Consider the following 7,763-nt stretch of genomic DNA (forward strand, 5'->3'; position numbering starts at 1 on the left):
TATGGCAATGAATATCTTTCACATAATGTCCACAATCTTATTCACCTTGCCAAGGATGTGCAAACTTTTGGATGTTTGGACAATTTTAGTTGCTTTAAATATGAAAATCATATGCAGAAAATTAAAAAAAAACTGCATAAATCCAGACTACCTTTACAGGAGTTATCCAATCGCATATCTGAAGAACTGAAACTTGTAATACAACCGCATAAAATGGAGCAGTATCCAGTCGTGATTTATAAAAAAAACGATATTTCGTGTATACAGTTTGAAACCTTCAGTGTTGGAACAAATGATGTCGATAATTGTGCCTTACTTGCTGACAAAACTGTAGTTTTTGTTTTGGGTTTTACGAAAGAGAATGACGTAACATACATACGTGCAAAACGATTTTTAAATCCAAAACCTTTCTTTAATACGCCATGTTCTTCAGAAAAATTAGGTATATTTATGATATTAAATACAACCAAATCGGAAATGATACAAATTTCAGTGACACAAATAAAAAGAAAATGCGTAAAAATTGAACTTCTGGATTATACAGATGCCTATGTTACAATACCGCTTCTGTCACAAAACAATTAAATGCAATATAATTGGTTTCATGTCAATTACTTGAAAGGTAAGTTGGATTGGGAAATATCAATATTATATATCGTTTATTTATATATCGTTTAACTTATTTTTTATTGTAACAGCACAATTTTTGTCAATGTTGTAACCAATTATATTTCATAACATTATAAAAACAATATGCAATATTTTACTTTTATTTTTCGTTTATAAATGTGACAAGTATATCGTACATGTATATTTATTTTCAGTCTTATTGAAACTACTTTTTTATGCTTTTGCATTTTTTATTGCTATTGTTAATTAGTTAATATAGGAAAACAATATTTTTGCATGAAAAAGATTTTTTGTTTATCTACAATTTATTTTTGATATTTAAGTTATCTTTGTAATTAATTGGTTATTTGGAATATTGTTTTAAGGGTATAATTGTTCTTAACATAAAATGAACATCGGAAGTAAGAAGTATGCTGTTGTAAAATTTACATCAGATGCAACATTTTCGGAAATTCCGACGAACTGGCTTTGTGAGGATGATGAGGATAAACAGCAGTGTTGGTGGCCACCTCGAACAGCAAACAGTGCCAACCTAATTGCAAACTGCGCAGATCCCAATTGCATAACATGGAACCAATATGATGTGGATATTATCAAATTTTATTGTAAGTAACAGTAATTGAAACAATATGTTAGATCGATGTTAATAATACAAATAAGTATAAAGCGTCTTATACGGTTACAAATAGATCTTAGTGCAAAAAATATTTATTTATTTGTCATTGAGAAATTAAAAGTTTAACTTAATAAAAATATACATTAAATATAAATTATTTTATTTGTAATAATTTTAATTTTATATATATTTTTATGAAGTAAAAATAGTTGTATGTATATTTGTATGTAGTTAAAAAAGTTTGAAATTAAAATTTTACGATCGCCAAATTTCATACAGGATTAGGTAGTAACTAGTTAAGAATTAAAAAGTTAAATAATAAAATTAAATAATTAATAACTTTTAACGCGTTTTAACTTAGTCAATGTTGAACGTATTAACTATTAACTTTAACTAGTTATTCTTAAATATATATAAACTTTAAGTAATTAACTGTTTTCTAAGGAGTTATTTTCTTTTAGTTATGATATTTTATGTGAGAAATCATAATACTATTTTTTTTTCTTCCATTATAGCATCTCTTGAGTCTGCTCGAAAGAATGCAGCAGATGCTACTTACATTACAACTGATGAAGAACATCTAGGAAGAGGAAAAAGACCACATGTGCAATATAGTCGTTACGACAGCGATGAAGACAATAGTGATCCGTGTCGTCCATGTCGAAAATATGTTCGGAATAATAGTTAGTATTACCAGTTTATTTTTTTTATGTCATGTTGCATATATTTGTTTTAATTTTTTGTTTCGTTCGTAAGAAAATAATATGACATATTATGTATTTTTATAATCTACAAGTTTAATGAAACTAGACATTTATACAGAAAAATTACACAAATAACAATATAATTTAAATTAAATAGAAATAAGCGAAATAAAGGCCAACAAACGTAAATAAAGATATTACAATATAATTATATAATTTTATATAGTATACTAAAGCGGAACGCTTTGACTTCACTAGGTTTTCTTTTTTAGCAGCAACTTAAAATTTTCAAATTATATTCAATTTATTAGTCTAAAGAAAAGAGCATGTTCTCCAAATAGGATTAATAAATTAAGTATAATTTGAAAATTTGTTAGTCGTGGCTGAAGAAGACTTATTGTTAGTGAAGTCGAAACGTTACGCTTTTGTATACCGATTAAAATTGTATAATTATATTGCAATTATAATTGTATAATATATCTTTGTTTGATCGTTTGTTGGCTTTTATTTCGCTAATTTCTATTTTCTAAAATACGAGTCAATATTTAATTTTTTTCTATACCTTGAATTGTTTACAGAGAAACAGAGCAATACAAGTACTATCGTTAGTACTTTACCATCGTGTCCTGACGACTTTACGTTATTGAATAACAATATTGTACAAATAGATGATACAAATGTATGTGAGACTCTATCGAAAGGTATCTTATTATGATCTTTAATATTATACGCATTACTATTTTAATCATGTTAAATTTAATGACGTTGTAATATTTAATATATTTTTCAAAAAAAAATTGTTGTTCATGACAAGTAACGCGCAAAATTTAGATTTGTTTAATGTACCAGTAGTAGTAGAAGGTAAGATATATATCGCTTGTTTTCTATTATATTGACGCCATTTTGAAAGAAAATGTTTTTTAAAAATAAATTTTAATTTTTTTTATCATTCAAATTAGTAATATTAATTTTGAAATATAATTTAGGAGGAATAATTGATTATGCAGATAAAAGTAAAGTCTTTTTTTTAAGTTTCCGTTTATTTTCTGCAAGCAATTGAAAAATGACAATTTTTTAGTAATGTCATTGCAACAAATAAGCGATATTTTAAAAGGACATGAAATATTAATAGTACAATAATGTTATTAAAATGTAGGATATACTCCACTAACTGATGAAGGTCTGTCAATGGAAGAACAGAATACTTTGAAAGGTAAATATTGGTTTAACATAAGTTTTTTAAATTTGTAATTATCGTTTTGTTTAAATATTACGAGAATACTGCAACTAATACTTAAATTTATCTAAAACATTATAAAGAAAAATTGTCATTTTTTAAAATACATAACATACTTGATTATATTATAGATGGCATGAAACAAATGTTACGTATGCAAGCTGCATGTAATATTACATTGCGACGCATGAGTCAACGATTGCAAAAGGTAGAACATGCTCTCAAAAATCGCGCACAAAATTCTGTGGACGATAATAACATCATTGCTCCGTTTTTACCGCTTACGACAATAGAGAGAATTAAAGAGTTTGATTTACTGTTAAAAACATCGGAAGAGTCTAGAATACATTTTGTAAGTATTTAGATCAATTTTTTAGTGAATTTATTACATTAATAATGAAATTTTTAATAATCGATTTAAAAAATTATGGTAGATATATATTATAACACTAAAAATTATTGTAGACACCATGTCGGCTTGTATTGGCACAATTTAATTATTATTTCTGATTTATTCATGGCATAATTGCTTTCAATTAAAATTTAAAATATTATGCTTGTCTGTTTTTCCACACATATATATTGTTAATTCATTCTTACAGTACATTATAAGTATTTATGTTCTTTTTATAAAAACAGTTACTGTTACAAACCGGTGGCAATAATGTAAAAGATTGTATTTACCGATGTCTACAAAAAACATTTACGAACGAGTGCGCTATGAAATGTTCGTGGAAGAGTCTACGCCAAAACTTCAGAGTCTCTAACTTATGCATAATAAAAATTCTGAGAAGTATGTATTTTACATACATACATTTAATGAAATTTGTTCCAACGTTTTTATATGTTATGTCATAATTTTGTTCAATTTTTTTATGTGCAGAGGTAACGTCACAGTATACCTGTACGGATGTCGAATTTGACAACATAGTTGCTGAATGGCTACGCTTCGCAAAACAACGAGATAAGAGGGACAAGAATAGAGAAAATGCACAAGATGTGCAAGAAGATGATCAACAAAATGTATAAAAATGTAACTTTCCGAACGTAGCTCAAATCAAATGATTCCGTATAATTTTTTTACATTTGTAATCGCCAAAATTTAAAGTTGTGTTCTTTCCGTCTTAATTGTTTAAATGCAATTGATATCTTTACATTTCACAGAATGCAGGGCTGCATTTGGAAATGTCACCGGCATGGCCCTGTATATCTTGTATTTTCGTTCAATATTTAATAAAATAAGGACAAAGTAATACGGAATCGTTCGATCTGAGCTGCATGTGTGTCCGAAGATTTCACTGCAGGACCGTGTTCGGAAACGTCACCCGAATGTCCCCATGTATTATCTTCGTTCAATATTCGGTTAACAAAAAAGATGAAGTGATATATATAGAGACACTTGAATGATGTTTTTAAACGTTCCGTATTGTTTTTCAAGTTTGTACATCTATAATCATCAAAAATTAAAAATGGTGTTCTTTTCATTTTTATTTTTTAAATGCAATTAGTATCTTAATTATTAAGATTTTATACACAGTGCAGGACTTCATTCGGAAATGTCACCCGAGTATTCTTAATTAAATGATATCCCTCCCTCCGTGTACAAATAATTTTGTGAGAGAAATATATAATTTATTAAATAATAAAATTTGTTCTGTGTTCGTTTTTATAATAGAATTATATTTTTATATACACGCATGAATTAATATTTCTTTTTATTTCAGCTAATATCAGGTCGTTAGAAATACATGCAATCAAATGGATATCATACCGACTAATATAATATATCAATCGGTGTTATGTCCGTTTCATTGCCTATATTTCTAACAACCTGATAAAGCTGAAATAGCAAGCATTATTAATGGATTCAATGGTTATAACCGTTACATTATAATTACATAATTGAATGACACTTGGATGCAACAAGTTAATTAATTCATATTGCATTTACATTAGCTTTCAATAATTTATATAATTGTCATGTAACGTTTTATTAATTTATGTAACAATATAGTAACAATTTACATTTACAATATATAACGGCAACTTTCTATAAGTGGGAAATTATAACTAACATTTACGTTACTTGTAACGTACACATTATATTGCGTGTTACATTTGATTTTATTACGATTTTATGAATGTTATATAATTGTGTTTACTGGGTGAATACCAAAATAGTCGCTAGTCCAATTAATTACCGTTATCTAATATACCGTTATTTTTTTAATACCGGTATTTGAAAAATTATTACTGAATACCGGTATTAGACATTAAATACCGGTATACAACCGAAATTTTTATAATACTGGTATTCACATAATTTTTCGGTAATACCCGCGATATTATACCAGTATTATATAGATATTACTGAACAATATAGGCACAAATTAATTAGATTTGTATTATATTCTTTGTATTACGATGCATTATATATATATATATATATATACATATATGTATGGATACACACATTGTTTTTATATTTTAGTAATTTATAATTAGCGCTATGCTATGTATTTTATAAATAAAATTATGTGTTATTTTATGAAAATTTATATTTGAATTCTTTTTTTTAAATATTTATCTTTATTTTATAGTTACTTTTCTTTATCTTTCTATTTCCTTTTTCAAAATAAGGAAAATATGTTTTCTCATATTCATAATGTAACGAAAGCAGCATCAAGAGTATGACAGATTGAATTGCTTTAATTCGTTTAGTGCTTAAGCATCGAACGATCGAATTAAATAAAAAAATAACCGCATTTGCTTTGGGCGCTCATGCGTTGTAAGCATTATTTCAACTTTGTCACTTCATTACATACGGAAGAAAGATAAAATAAAGTTTATTACAGCACGTAAGCGCTCAAAACGAATGCAGCCTATGTATGTACATGAAAGATACAGTGACAGAAAAAATTAGTAAGTTGCGTCAAAAGTGCAAACATTGGTTTTATATTCTGATTATTCGAGAATATTTTCGAGCTTTTGCGCTTTCAGTAATAACATTCTGGACAGAGTCAATCAGTTGATGGATTAGACTATATACAGACGTAAGTCTATGAATTAGGCAAACGGCGGATCAGAATTTGTTTCGTCGATTGTTATCACATAATTTTTTAGCTGTATCATTCGATCCAAAGGATAGTTGTCAATTATTAGGTATGTATTGCTAACTTAAGTAAACATTTAGAAATTGTTAGAAATTTTTCAGACAACGGAGATAAACTTTTACATTAAAAATGTCGCACAATTAATTTAGAATTAGGCTAACTGATTTGATTGATTCATTTATAATATTAAATAGATGTTAAACTCATCTCTTGATAAAAAAAAAGTAGTGTGATTATGGCCCTGCAAATTAGCTCATATTTGACTATTTCCATTTGTTATCATAGGATGTAAAACCTTGTAAGACAATTTCTTGAAAGATCTAATAGTTTTAAAAATATAGGTCTTGAAAAATCTAAATTTATATGAGATTTACGTTGTGATACATTTAGGTGTCTTGTTCATCCTGAAAGAGCTTAGTCCCCTAACTATACTTACTCAAAATTATATCATATATGCAAAATAAAACATATGTGAAGATCAGAAGGATTGAGTAATCGATGTTATATTCAACTTTAAAGTCGAAGAAGGGCATATATATTTGAAGATAGAAATCTTTTAAAAATTGATTTTATTATGATGAATGAAATAGTAAAGAAAACTAACATTTTTTGATACGAATTTTACGTAAATGATTAAGAGAACCATTACCTATGCATGAAGAAATATTGATAATAATTAATTAATATACAGGATATCCCATTTTAACTTACGCATGAAAATATATATTATATCTCGAAAAGTATAAAAGATATGGAAAAATAAAAATTTTATAACTTTGAGAGGGACATAATTAAAATATCATTGATTTGATGATACCTTGGATGGCATTATCAAGGATAAGGTACTATAGATACTATATAGTGCTCTATCAAAGGCAGAGCAAGGTTACTTTGAATTTTTTAAATAAAATTCTCATTTTTCATTATATATTCTGGTAGTTTATTTCAAGAGCTTTTTAAAATACTATAATAAAATATTTTTTATTAAGTAATTTCCGAGTTGTAAGGCTTGAAAGTTACAATACATATCGACATTAGCATTGGCGTACTACGCGGACATTGCCCAGTCGGATTAGTATCTCGATCTTTTATGTTCGAAGGAAGATCGGAAAATAAATCAGCCAATGAAGGCAAGATCAGTGCCATGGTTGATTGAGTTGATTTAGTCAATGAAGATAAGTTCGGAGGATGATCCAGCTAATAAAGGCAAGGCTGGAAGACCACTTATCTTCTCTTCATTGCTTAAATTACTCTCCGATCCTCCTCCAAACACATAGCAATTAAAAGAGGTGTAAATCCAACTGAGCAACCTCCACGTGGTACACCTTGGATGATGCTAATGCCGACAGTACTCCAACTTTCAAGCTTCATAACTCAAGATTTATTTCATAAAAAAATATTTTATTTGTGTTTTGGAAAGTTCTCGAGGCGTGCTATAAGAACATGTAATAAAAAATTGAGAG

The sequence above is a fragment of the Wasmannia auropunctata genome, unplaced genomic scaffold, assembly GCF_000956235.1.
Source record: "Wasmannia auropunctata unplaced genomic scaffold, wasmannia.A_1.0 LD336076.1, whole genome shotgun sequence".
Taxonomy (NCBI): Eukaryota; Metazoa; Arthropoda; class Insecta; order Hymenoptera; family Formicidae; genus Wasmannia; species Wasmannia auropunctata.